Genomic DNA, 13,370 nt, shown 5'->3' with positions numbered 1-13,370 from the left:
TAGGGACCATGAGTAGAAGGGTGTAAGATTAGACGCAGAAAATTCGGCAGTAGATGAAATATTGGCACATTGGTGTAGAAATTCGCCAATGGATGTAGATGGAGGGAATTGGTTGATTCTCAGATATTTAGGAGGCAAATGACTACAACTTGTTCACTGATATGGTGGGAGCCACCAAGGAATGCCCTTGGACCTTGTGTGAACATGGAGTGGATGAGCAGAAGGCCCATGCTGAGAGAGAATGGAGTAAAGAGGGTGCAGGTTAAGTACTGACAGATCAACACTCAACATCCATTACAATTATGTTTGAGAAAAATGTTATTTATTGGTCCTTGCCTTAGGGATATATAGTCCATCTTTTCCTGTCTGTTCTCCAGATTCTATCCCTGTATTGAACTGTGTGTCTGAAACATCTTGGTCCTCCAGAGAATGCCTTTTATTGAACTCCTCTTTGGTGTGGTGCCTCATTTTACATAGGGAGATGTTATCATGAACCATGTGACCCTGTAGCCTTTCTGTGATGCCCAGGGTTTTCCCTATGAGAATGTATGGGAGAAACTGTTCTCTGATCTTGGTACAGGCTTAATAATTTTCCAGGCAACTGGGCCTTAATTTACAGACACCAAACTATGAAACAGATTGAGACTCTTTCTCTGTATTATTGACTCTTAGAAAGCTTGGAACCCATTTTGTTGCCCGCTTCTAACCAAAATGTAAGACTTTATGGTGTACTGACCTCACTCTTACCTCCTCGTGCATGAGTACTCAGGCACATCCAACTTAGACTCCATGGGATCCTGTCCACAGGATTTTCCAGGCAAGAATACTGGAGTGGGTTGCCATTTCCTTCTCCAGGGGATCTTCCCGACCCAGGGATCAGAGCTATGTCTCCCACATCTCCTGCATCGCAGATGAATTCTTTACTGCTGAGCAACTCGGAAAGTCCCTCTTACCTCCTCATTCCTCTTTAAGCTTATTTAATATTTATTTTCTCTTGTTGAATTGTATTCTTCTTTTTTTTTTTGACTCAGCTGCCTTAAATATTTTCTGAAACAAGTTGGAGTGTGAATAAATAAATACAATGTTAAGATAAAGCCACTAGTGACTTTGGACAAATTAATCTTCTAGGCTTTGATGCTTTGATACCTCCGTAAAATGAGAGGTTTGAACCAGATCAACTCTTAATATTGTTTTCGGTTCCCTCAGTTTCTCTTCCTACAGAAAACTGAGTGTTTTCAAGTTTGAGTCATCATAGATAATAGATACTTCATTGACAGGCCATTGTCTCTTGGCTCATGGAATTGATTACGCAGAACATCCTTATTCTTGAGAATGACCTGAGAGCTGCTGTTGTCAGATACATTATTTCTCAACATTCACTATAATACTCTATGCAGGGCTGTACTATAGTGAAGCCGGCAAACATCTCTTGCTTCCCTTTCTCACTCTTAACTGAAGTTTGGCTCATTTGCGACAACTTCAAAGGAGTTTCCTTTTTGCTTAGTTAGTGTACATACACCTGCTGGTCTGGACTTGCCCCAAGAGCTACTCTTTGATAAGTGGGTCTGAACTGTGTCACTGCCTAGGGTCCTCAGAGAAGAAGCTGTTCCTCTGAGGGATGATCCAGGGTGCATGGTTGCATGGGAATAAAGCCAGAGGATCCTGCCCCAGGTGAGAGCAGAGGGTAATCTGAATTGGCCTGCCTGAAAACAGGCAAGGTACTCTATTGCCAGTTCTTACAGGCCCTACAGAATCCCTACTGTGGCCTGTTTGCTGGTTGGCATCACCACCTTCCATTACTCAAAGGCCAGGACTCCCTTTCTCGGTCTGTTGTCAGATTGGATGGCAATCCATTTGATGCATGAGTAGTACAGTTACACCAATTTATAAACTGTCTCTGTTCATATTTTCTGCCTATGTGGTTTCATTGTACATGAAAATAGACAAATGTTTTAGGTGCATTCTTTAATCAGACACATTGCTTACCTTAGATGGGCCATGCTCTATGCTCCATCAGTTTACAGAAGCAAATGAGCCAGCCCTACTGAGCATCTGATTGGTGTCTCTGTGGTGAGATAGGTGAGCAGGTACAAGGCAGGAGTGTAAAATGTTCATCAAGCTACACATAAAGAGGGTTGGGATGTTATTCATGTCTTGGGGTAGAGGATAAAGCAGGAATGTTGCAGGATTATCTGGGAATTAGTTCCTGGAAGAAGACAAGAAAATAACCGTGGGTTCCTTTTAGACTCTATTGTCTTACCTACTGCAGCAAGAATCCACTGCAGTAGAAAGATGTGACAGATCATGGGAATTTTTTCTGGGACAAAAGTTTGCCTGTATTTGTGAGTCTGCTAAATCAACTCAGTGCTTCAGTGAAGGGTGGAAGGAGGACAAACCTGGAGGAGGATGAAACTCTTTGAGGAGCTGACCACACAGGATAGCAAACACATTGGCTTTGAGAGGCTGACTTTGATTGCTCTGGGTCAAAACCTGTAAAAAGTTATAGCTCTATATCATCTCACAAATATGTTACAAAGATCAAAACAAAAAAAGAGTAAATTCCCAAGGAGTAAAGGAGGTAAACCATCAGATAATTTCATGTGAAGTCAGCAAGGGTACAAAAGGTCTAAGGACAGTCCTGTTGGCTTGTCTAAAGCCCCAGATACAAGGTACCTGTTCCTGGGTTGGTATTGATTTAGTTAGGTGTCTACCAAGGTCTGGGCTTCCCTGGTAGGAAGACAGCCCTGGTGGCTCAGACAGTCAAGAATCTGTCTGTAATGCAGGGAATCCGGGTTTGATCCATGGGTCAGGAAGATCCCTTGGAGAAAGGGATGGCTACCCACTCCAGTATTCTTGCCTGGAGAATCTGATGAAATGAGGAGCCTGGCAGGCAACAGTTCATGGGGTCACAAAGAGTCAGGCATGACTGAGCAACTAGCACTTTCACTTACCACCAAGGTCTAGGCATAATAGTGAGTATAAACCTGATATTTAATACTTAAAATTCTCATTCTGGAAAGTCCTAGGACAAGGGAAAGTCAGAGTCTACTTGAGATGCTGGACTTTATTTTCCCTAGGAACCAAGTGACTCCCTGGAAATGAGTAAAATGCTCAGATGATCTAAGGGAGTGATACTCAGGGAAGTGAATTAATTGGTGCAAGAGTGCACATATGTTAACCACAGCATACAGGGGGTCAAGGAATCTTTAGGAATATGAACACTTATGAGACTTTACTGCAGAGTAACAATAGCTGCCATCTTGGAGCACTTTCTGCGTGCCAGGCACATAGACGCTAACATATTATTTGGTGTTTATTTTATGTATATCCTTAAAGATGAGGAAATCAAGGCTCTGAGATACTAAATAATTTTCCATAGAGTTAAGAGTGTTTAAGAAATGAATGTGAGCTAATCTCTGTTACAGTGTCAAATATAGAAGGCAGCAGGAAGTTAATGCTTATAGATCACTTATTTTCAGGGGGATCAAAAAGATTACTGGGAAGTAAATGTAATTATTTCCATTCAAGTGAGGAGGAAATTGATACTTAAAGAAGGGAATGACTTCCTATGTGCTGCTTAGCTAATTAAATGGTAGAGCTGGGATTCACACCAAGCCTTCCTTACTCCAAAGTCCATAGACTCTGTTTGCCACAATGAATTCAGGTGGAATTTGAGGACAGTTGGGTTTTGTCTTGATCATCTTCTCCTTGATCCCCTTCCTTCCACCCTGGGACTGTGTACAAATCCAGAGCCTAATTTGAACCTAATTCTTGTTCTCTGCTGTCCAGTTGTTACATAGTCTGTCAAGTATAAAATGATAATATGATGAAAAACAATTGTTAATGTGATGACGGGTATGCATGAAATTTAGAAGGGTATTTCTGATTTTGATAAGGAGAGGCTGGCTGCTTTGGGTATTGGAGAAAGGTCAGAAAAGACTCAATAATGGATTCTCCAAGTTTCTGGAGAGAGTCCTGAATTCTTCCCCCCAAGGGCAGGCCCTTGGGGGACAGTGGATGACTTTGAGTCTAACAAAGAAAAATATGCATTTGTCTCTCACTCTTGAAAGCTGGCTATCATGAGCTATTTAACGCTTTGTGATGTTTCAGGGTTTCTCAATCTTAATGTTTTGACATTGGGGCTGGATCATGCTTTGTTGTGGGAGGCTGCCCTCAGCATTCATGGGGAACATCCTTGGCCTCCACCCACTAGAAGCCAGTGAGACCACCTCAGTTATGATCATGAAAATATCTCTTTGGGGGCAGAATTTTTCCTGAGAACCACTGATTTGAAGCAACTTGAGTTTTTCTAATGACCACTTTTACAAGTTTGTTTTCTGTGTACAATTGTTATGCAGATTGTCCTGTATGAAATGAGAACTAAGCTAGAGAGACCTCCTTGTGCCCCTGTAGTTAGCATGGGGCTTCTCTCCTGCTTGGTAGAAACAGTTACAAGGAAATTTCTTTTTGAAAGAGATAAGCCAAGAAACTGAAAATACAGACAGGTAGAAAAATAGTCCTTTAATGAAAATCCAGACTGAAAAGACAGAATCTATACATGATTCCTTTGGGGTTATTTTTAAGTTTCTTTGAATCATATGCATAAAATTGGTAGAGAATATTATTGGCTGAATTTTCATTTAGCAGTTGTGTTAAAGTCCCAATATAAATCACACTTTATTTTGTGCCTGCTTGAGTATTCAGAATTTTATTTCAAGGCCCCAGAAGAGCTACAATTGTTACCCACCACAGTTGGGGGCTGCCTGCCACACGGTAGCCTCCTTTAATTAACTGTCAGCTTCTGTATTCTTTCAGCCTCCTTTGCTGGGTCATGTGGGGTTTTTCAAACTGTCCTTGGTCATGTCCCCTAGACATTAAAGCTGAGAGAAGCACAGAGAGAGGACCAATTCCTTGTAACAGCTCAGTAAGTAGTCACATCCAGCAGCGCTCCTCAGAATGATGACAGCAGTTTTAAATACTGGGAATTCTCTTGTGAACAACTGCTTCTTTCAGACAGCTGAAGTTTTAAAAAGTTGACTCTCTTGCCTCTATTACAGAAAAACTATATGCTCATTGTGGGAGAGGTAGGAATAGTGTTACAAAAAAAAAATGATAGTTGACTGTAATTACATCATTAGGAGACACTTGCAATTAAATTTTTAGACCCTTTTCTTTTAGGATTTTTTTACTATGCATTTTACATTGATGATATCACACTATAAAACATAATTTAGGAGTCTGCTTGTTAAAACTTTAAAGCCTAGCTTTATATCATGGGCTCGTTTCCCTGACATTTACAATCATTAAAACTTAGTTTTTAGAAAGCAGTGTTGAATTAATCATCACAGAAATTCTTCAGCTGTAGGTTAAGAAATTGAGCATGATTCCTTTTTACAGAAAGAGTTAAAGCACGAAGTGATTTTTTTCCCATCTTGTACTGATTACTGATGCTAAGGATGGAATCTGAATCTAATCTAAATCTGGTTAGATTTGTGTTTCCGAAGAGTCATTCCGGCAGTGATGCAGAGTGGGGCCAGGCTGGACAGGGACACCAGTTGGGAAACTGGTACAAAAAACACAGATGGGAAAAGTCAAAGACCTGAAAAACTGACTGGGGAAGAAAGATGAAGGATGAAGCGATATCCAGGGGTTACAAGTCACATTCACATTGGGTTAGTGGTCTTTACGGCAAGTGAGGAAAAGGGAGGAATCCGGGCCATCCTCAGGTGTTTAGTGTAAGCACTATTCATAGAGAACGTAGAAGGGGGAACTCTCAGGGAGGAGGTGATCAATTCCATTGTGGATGCAGTGAAATGGAGATTCCCATAGGACAAGCAGGTGGAAATAGCAGATAGAGGGACTGTCTGTGCATGGGCGACAGACTGGGGAGATCATCATTTAGGAGGTCACTGAAATGGATGGACTCGCCTGCAGAGAGCCTGCAGCGTAGGAGAAGTGAGCCTTAGATGGAGCCCTTCTCTGACTCTCATAAACTTCCATTTTGAGGTTTCTCTTTTGGTTAATCTGTGATATTACTTGGTCTCATTTCTTCACTGAGATGGCTTTTTGCCACCAACCAGAGTTGTGTCTCCTGATCTCACTGGACCTTGCTGAGGCTTCGGACGTCGATAGTCATTTTCTCTGTCTCCCTGAATTTCCATTCTCTTTCCACATGTTGTTGTTCCTCTCTCTCCCTGCGTTTGTGAGGGTTCCTTTGTTGTTCCACCCTATAGAAGCAGGTTAGCAGTCTCACACTAATCCCAGCAGACAAATGAGTTCTCAGCTTCCTCAGCTCCCTCCTCTCTCGACACTTGTCTGACCTCTAAGCATCTCTCTGTGTTGTCTTAATCTGGTTTCTCCTCTTCCCCAAATTCCAGCTGAATTGAGAAAACAAGTTGGCATCCCAAGAACTGTATTGCTGTTCATTGTTCACTTGCTCACTCATATCCGACTCTTTGTGACCCCATGTACTGCAGCACACCAGGCTTCCCTGTCCATCACCAACTCCTGGAGTTTACTCAAACCCATGTCCATTGAGTCGGTGATGCCATTCAACCATCTCATCCTCTGTCATCCCCTTCTCCTCCTGCATGTGATCTTTCCCAATATCAAGGTCTTTTCCAATGAGTTGGCTTTTCCTATCACATGGCCAAAGTATTGGAGCTTCAGCATCAGTCCTATGTTTAAGTATTTGTTCATCTATTTCATAGAGGGTGGAGTGAAACTTCTTTTCTATTAATACAAGTGTAGTATGCCTTTATATATTTATAATGAATTATTTAGTCTCTTTTCTTTTCAAATTCCCTTAAAATAAAAATATACTTGTTTAAGTGCATTAATGAGCAGTGTTGAATTTAATAAAAGTTCCATGAGAGAGATGAGGGAGAATGTTTGCATCTTGATGTGCATAACATTTCCAGAAATTCCCATGGGGTATCTTAGTTCTTCGGAGAAGGCAATGGCACCCCACTCCAGTACTCTTGCCTGGAAAATCCCGTGGATGGAGGAGCCTGGTGGGCTGCGGTCCATGGGGTTGTTAAGAGTCAGACACGAGTCCATTCTTTCCCCTTAAATAAGCGACTTCACTTTCACTTTTCACTTTCATGCATTGGAGAAGGAAATGGCAACCCACTCCTGTATTCATTCTCTTCTCTACCCCACAGCTTTATATATTCTTCTTTCTCTTTCTCCTCACCTTTGGAAATTAGTAATTCTGATGTCCTTTTTTCTAAATCCACCCCTGTCCCTTCTGTCTTTTTATTCAGACCATTTTTTTCTCTAGCGTCTATCTCCCAGCTTTTACGCCACCATGCACAACTTAATACTGTCTTCAAGTCTAATGCCTTGATAGCCATTAAAAGAAAGATGAAGATTTTAATTGTTTTCTGGGAAAAAAAGGGGTCCTCTGCTACCCAATCCCATCCCCCTGTGAAGATTCCAGGAGATTGCATATAACAAAGAGTGACCTGTACTTACTTACTTAGTCATGTCCAACTCTTTGTGACCCCATGGACTGTAGCCTGCTGGGCTCCTCTGTCCTTGGGATTCTCCAGGCAAGAAGACTGGAGTGAGTTGTCACTCCCTCCTCCAGATAACAAATACTATTGAACTATTACTATTAAAATTAAAAATGCATGCATATTTGAATGTACATGTGAGTTAGAGCCATTTAGATTTTGCCAACTGAGTATAGAATTAAGTCCCAAGTTTTCCTAGACGTATTTCAGCCTTCAGAGTTCTTCGTCTGGTGCAGCTGAGCAGATGGTCTGCTGTGTAATCTGATCCTATTTTGCCTTTACTTCTTTTAATGAAGAGAGAAGGTGTAGCTGCTGCAGGGCTTGGGGGCTTGGGACTGAGAGGCATTAAAAGGGGTGGAGATACTTGGTGTACCTCATTTCCATGCAGCTTGTTATGTGATCACTTCATTGAACATTATTGCATTAATAACCACCCTGTGAGTTAAGTGGTATTACTCCCATTTTATTCATGAAGAAAGCAAGGATCAGAATGGCTAACTCTGTGTTGAGAAGAGGTGGCTGTGGCTTGCCAGGGCATGCTACTGCCAGCATGCCACACAACGTCCACCACAGAACACCACCAAACACTGGTTTAGCAAAGGGCCATTTGCTGTTTTTCAGCCTCAAAAAGAAAATTGCCTTAGTGTTCTGTCTTTTTGAGTTGCTTATTTTAGACTCTCTTCACTGGGTATGTCAGGGGAAGCACACTGACCGACATGGCCCACCCTGGCCAGGTACCATAGTAACCATCTGCATGAGTTGTTTTACAAAAGGAGGTCCAGGTAAGGCACATGGAACCAGTGAGCCACCACCAACCAGAAGAGTTCAGGAAAGGAAGGAGATACCACATGTCCGACCATCTCCCAGAATTATTCTCACTGGTATCCACCTTGGCTGAACAGGGCATGCCCTACCAGGAAGGACTCTGAGTCAGAATGATTGGTTAAAGACAACCCAGAAACTAATCCCATCACCATAAAAGCTGAGACTGCGAGCCACGCAGCAGAGCAGTTCTCCTGGGTTCCCTTACCCTGCTGCTCTCTACCCAGGTGCCCTTTCCCAATAAAATCTCTTGCTTTGTCAGCACATGTGTCTCCTCAGACAATTCATTTCCAAGTGTTAGACAAGAGCCCAGTTTCAGGCCCTGGAAGGGATCCCCCTTCCTGCAACAGGTAGGAGAATTAAATTTCCCATGTCAAGAGACTAAAGGTCTGCCTGAAATACAGGTAGCCAAATAGGGGTGAGGGTTCTAGGTGTGTTTGTACAGACTGGGAGTCTGCTTTAGTTGAGCACACAGTAGCTTCCCAAAACTGCCATTTGGGGAATTTGCCAAGTTGTGCTTATGCCATTTGGGACAAGCCTGTCTTATCCCTAACCTATCTTATCCCTAATATGTCAGTAGCTAACATATTTTTACCAGCAAGATGGTAGGCACTGGAGCTGTGGCTGTGCAGTGCTGGAGCGACTTTGAGGAGATACCCCATGTCCAAGGGCAAAGGAGAAGCTGGAGCAAGATGGTATGAGGGGTGAAATAGTATTTAGAATCAGACCCCATACCCACCAGAGGGCCATACAAATCTTATGCACACGTGAGGGCCCAGAGACCCCACAGAGACTAAGACAGAACTGTGTTTGAGTGTCTCCTGTGGAGGTACGGGTCAGCAGTGGATTGCCACAGGGGCAGGGGCTCTGGGTGCAGCAGACCTGGGTATGGCATATGCCCTCTTGGTGGAGGTCACCATTATCCCCACCATAGAGCCACCAGAACTTACGACTGGGAAACGGACTCTTGGAGGGCACAAACAGAACCTTGTGCACCAGGACCCAGGAGAATGGAGCAGTGACCCCACAAGAGACTGACCCAGACTTGCCCGTGAGTGTCCAGAAGTCTCCGGCGGAGGTATGGTTCGGTGGTGGCCTGCTGCAGGGTTGGGGCACTGAGGGTAGCAGTGCATGCATGGGAACTTTTTAAGGAGGTCACCATTATCTTCATTACCTCCACCATAGTTTGCTACTGCTAAGTCACTTCAGTTGTGTCCGACCCCATGCAACCCCATAGACAGCAGCCCACCAGGCTCCCCCATCCCTGGGATTCTCCAGGCAACAACACTGGAGTGGGTTGCCATTTCCTTCTCTAATGCATGAAAGTGAAAAGTGAAAGTGAAGTCGTTCAGTTGTGTCTGACTCTTAGCGACCCCATGGACTGCAGCCCACCAGGCTCCTCCATCCATGGGATTTTCCAGGCAAGAGTACTGAAGTGGGGTGCCATTGCCTTCTCCACCATAGTTTGGCCCCAGGTAAATAATAGAGGGAACACAGCCCCGCCCATCAACAAAATTGGATTAAAGTTTTACTGAGCATGGCCCTGCCCATCAGAACAAGAGCCAGTTTCCCCCTCAGTCAGTCTCTCCCATCAGGAAGCTTCCATAAGCCTCTTATCCTTCTCCATTAGAGGGCAGACAGACTGAAAACCATAGTCGCAGAAAACTAACCAATGTGATCACATGGACCACAGCCTTTTCTAACTCAATGAAACTATGAACCATGCCATGTAGGGCCACCCAAGATGGATGGGTCGTGGTGGAGAGTTCTGACAAAACTTGGTCCACTGGAGAAGGGAATGGCAAACCACTTCAGTGTTCTTGCCTTGAGAACCCCATGAGCAGTATGAAAAGGCAAAAAGATAGGACACTGAAAGATGAACTCCCCAGGTCGGTAGGTGCCTAATGTGCTACTGGAGATCAGTGAAGTAACTCCAGAAAGAATGAAAAGACAGAGACAAAGCAAAAACAACACCCACTTGTGGATGTGACTGGTGATGGAAATAAAGTCTGATGCTATAAGGAACAATATTGCATAGGAACATGGAATGTTAGGTCTCTGAATCAAGGCAAATTGGAAGTGGTAAAACGAGATGGCAAGAGTGAATGTTGACATTTTAGGAATCAGTGAACTAAAATGGACTGAAATGGGTGAATTTAACTCAGATGACCATTATATCTACTATTGTGGGCAAGAACCCCTTAGAAGAAATGGAGTAGCCATCATAGTCAGCAAGAGAGTCCGAAATGCAGTACTCAGATGCAATCTCAAAAACAACAGAATGATCTCTGTTTCGAAGGCAAACCATTCAATATCATGGTAATCCAAGTCTATGCCTTGACCAGTAATGCTGAAGAATCTGAAGATGAACAGTTCTATGAAGACCTACAAGAACTCATTAGAACTAACACCCCCAAAAGATGTCCTTTTCATTATAGGGGACTGGAATGCAAAAGTAGGAAGTCAAGAAACACCTGGAGTAACAGGCAGTTTTGGCCATGGAATATGGAATGAAGCAGCGGAAAGACTGATAGAGTTTTGCCAAGAAAATGCACTGGTCATAGCAAACACCCTCTTCCAACAACACAAGAGAAGACTCTACACATGGATGTCACCAGATGGCCAATACTGAAATCAGATTGATTATATTCTTTGCAGCCAAAGATGGAGAAGCTCTATAGAGTCAGCAAAAACAAGACCGGGAGCTGACTGTGGCTCAAATCATGAACTCCTTATTGCCAAATTCAGACTTAAATTGAAAAAAGTAGGGAAAATTACTAGACCATCCAGCTATGACCTAAATCAAATCCCTTAAGATTATGCAGTGGAAGTGACAAATAGATTCAAGGGATTAGATCTGATAGACGGAGTGCCTGAAGAACTATGGACGGAGGTTCATGACATTGTACAGGAGGCAGGGATCAAGACTATCCCCAAGAAATAGAAACGCTAAAAGGCAAAATGGTTGTCTGACTGGGGGCCTTACAAATAGCTGTGAATAGAAGAGATCAGATCAGATCAGTCACTCAGTTGTGTCCAACTCTTTGCGACCCCATGAATCGCAGCACGCCAGACCTCCCTGTCCATCACCAACTTCCGGAGTTCACTCAGACCCACGTCCATTGAGTCAGTGATGCCATCCAGCCATCTCATCCTCTGTCCTCCCCTTCTCCTCCTGCCCTCAATCCCTCCCAGCATCAGAGTCTTTTCCAATGAGTCAACTTTTCTCATGAGGTGGCCAAAGTACTGGAGTTTCAGCTTTAGCATCATTCCTTCCAAAGAACACCCAGGACTGATCTCCTTTAGAATGGACTGGTTGGATCTCCTTGCAGTCCAAGGGACTCTCAAGAGTCTTCTCCAACACCACAGTTCAAAAGCATCAATTCTTCAGTGCTCAGCCTTCTTCACAGTCCAACTGTCACATCCATACATGACCACAGGAAAAACCATAGCCTTGACTAGACGAACCTTTGTTGGCAAAATAACGTCTCTGCTTTTGAATATACTATCTAGGTTGGTCATAACTTTCCTTCCAAGGAGTAAGCGTCTTTTAATTTCATGGCTGCAGTCACCATCTGTAGTGATTTTGGAGCCCAGAAAAATAAAGTCTGACACTGTTTCCACTGTTTCCCCATCTTTTTCCCATGAAGTGGTGGGACCGGATGCCATGATCTTCGTTTTCTGAATGTTGAGCTTTAAGCCAACTTTTTCACTCTCCACTTTCACTTTCATCAAGAGGCTTTTGAGTTCCTCTTCACTTTCTGCCATAAGGGTAGTGTCATCTACATATCTGAGGTTATTGATATTTCTCCCGGCAATCTTGATTCCAGCTTGTGTTTCTTCCAGTCTAGCGTTTCTCATGATGTACTCTGCATATAAGTTAAATAAGCAGGGTGACAATATACAGCCTTGATGAACTCCTTTTCCTATTTGGAACCAGTCTGTTGTTCCATGTCCAGTTCTAACTGTTGCTTCCTGACCTGCATACAAATTTATCAAGAGGCAGATCAAGTGTTCTGGTATTCCCATCTCTTTCAGAATTTTCCACAGTTTATTGTGATCCACACAGTCAAAGGCTTTGGCATAGTCAATAAAGCAGAAATGGATGTTTTTCTGGAACTCTTGCTTTTTCCATGATCCAGTGGATGTTGGCGATTTGATCTGTGGTTCCTCTGCCTTTTCTAAAACCAGCTTGAACATCAGGAAGTTCACGGTTCACATATTGCTGAAGCCTGGCTTGGAGAATTTTGAGCATTACTTTACTAGCGTGTGAGATGAGTGCAATTGTGCGGTAGTTTGAACATTCTTTGGCATTGCCTTTCTTTGGGATTGGAATGAAAATTGACCTTTTCCAGTCCTGTGTCCACTGCTGAGTATTCTAAATTTGCTGGCATATAGAGTGCAGCACTTTCACATCATCGTCTTTCAGGATTTGAAATAGCTCCACTGGAATTCCATCACCTCCACTAGCTTTGTTTGTAGTGATGCTTTCTAAGGCCCACTTGACTTCACATTCCAGGATGTCTGGCTCTAGGTGAGTGATCACACCATCGTGATTATCTGGGTCGTGAAGATCTTTTCTGTATCATTCTTCTGTGTATTCTTGCCATCTCTTCTTAATATCTTCTGCTTGTGTTAGGTCCATACCATTTCTGTCCTTTATCGAGCTCATCTGTGCATGAAATGTTCCTTTGGTATCTCTGATTTTCTTGAAGAGATCCCTAGTCTTTCCCATTCTGTTGTTTTCCTCTATTTCTTTGCATTGATCGCTGAAGAAGGCTTTCTTATCTCTTCTTGCTATTCTTTGGAACTCTGCATTCAGATGTTTGTATCTTTCATTTTCTCCTTTGCTTTTCACTTCTCTTCTTTTCACAGCTATTTGTAAGGCCTCCCCAGACAGCCATTTTGCTTTTTTGCATTTCTTTTCTATGGGGATGGTCTTGATCCCTGTCTCCTGTACAGTGTCACAAACCTCATTCCATAGTTCATCAGGCACTCTATCAGATCTAGGCCCTTAAATCTATTTCTCAC

The 13,370-nt window shown here is 43.1% G+C and overlaps 1 long non-coding RNA gene across 5 annotated transcripts in view; it reads left to right on the top strand.

The window, feature by feature from the left end:
* The window catches only part of LOC147349349 (uncharacterized), a 368,020-nt gene that overhangs the window by 27,109 nt on the left and 327,541 nt on the right, over nucleotides 1-13,370 (top strand). The window contains exon 2 of one of the 5 annotated variants that reach the window (XR_015150425.1): nucleotides 9,274-9,417. The exons of the other annotated variants lie outside the window; for them this stretch is intronic. This is a non-coding gene — a long non-coding RNA (uncharacterized LOC147349349). The remainder of the gene's footprint in view (nucleotides 1-9,273; nucleotides 9,418-13,370) is intronic. 5 annotated transcript variants of the gene reach the window in all.

Source organism: Bos grunniens, chromosome 21 (genome assembly GCF_055505025.1).
Source record: "Bos grunniens cultivar Pamir isolate PY7600 chromosome 21, Bosgru_T2T1.0, whole genome shotgun sequence".
NCBI lineage: Eukaryota > Metazoa > Chordata > Mammalia > Artiodactyla > Bovidae > Bos > Bos grunniens.
Note: the sequence above shows the minus strand (reverse complement) of the source record. Positions and strands in the feature narration are given on the sequence as shown.